Here is a 586-nt window from a genome sequence, read left to right on the forward strand (position 1 = left end):
CTCCAGTCTGGGCGACCGAGTGAGACTCCAACTCAAAAAAAAAAAACAAACAAAAAAAGAAAGAAAGAAAACATCCTAAGTGCCTCCCTTAAACCTTCCCAATGCTCCCCAACTCACTTTCACATTCTGCCAGTGGGCACAGGCAAAGCCTCTATGGAGTGCATTTTTGGCAACTGCTATCCAGGTTATAAGTGTACATACCCTTAGCCAGCAATTCCACTTCTAGGAATTTACCCTTTAAATACCCCAAAGTCATATATGTTCAGTGTAATTTACTGCTGTCAGTGTTGATGACAAAAGCAAGAGCCTGGAAACACCCTAAATGCCCATCGCTAGATCACCCAAACCCAGGAGGTCGAGGCTGCGGTGAGCTGTGACTCTACCACTGCACTCCAGCCTGGGTGACAGAGTAAGGACTTTGTTTTAAAAAAGTATGTGTCAGCCGGGCTCGGTGGCTCAGCCTGTAATCCCGCGCCTTGGGAGGTTGAGATGAGTGGACTGCCTGAGCCCGTGGGTTCGAGACCCGCCTGGGCAACTTGGTGAGGCCTCATCTCTACAATAAATCAAAAAATTAGCCGGGCGTGGT

General features: G+C 48.3%; 1 protein-coding gene across 1 annotated transcript in view; it reads left to right on the forward strand.

Annotated features, from left to right (window-relative positions):
* Nucleotides 1-586, forward strand: part of TMEM44 (transmembrane protein 44) — a 44,280-nt gene that overhangs the window by 26,033 nt on the left and 17,661 nt on the right. The gene's annotated exons all lie outside the window — the stretch shown is intronic.

This window comes from Carlito syrichta, unplaced genomic scaffold (genome assembly GCF_000164805.1).
Source record: "Carlito syrichta isolate Samal-C Ts95f unplaced genomic scaffold, Tarsius_syrichta-2.0.1 Scaffold305641, whole genome shotgun sequence".
NCBI lineage: Eukaryota > Metazoa > Chordata > Mammalia > Primates > Tarsiidae > Carlito > Carlito syrichta.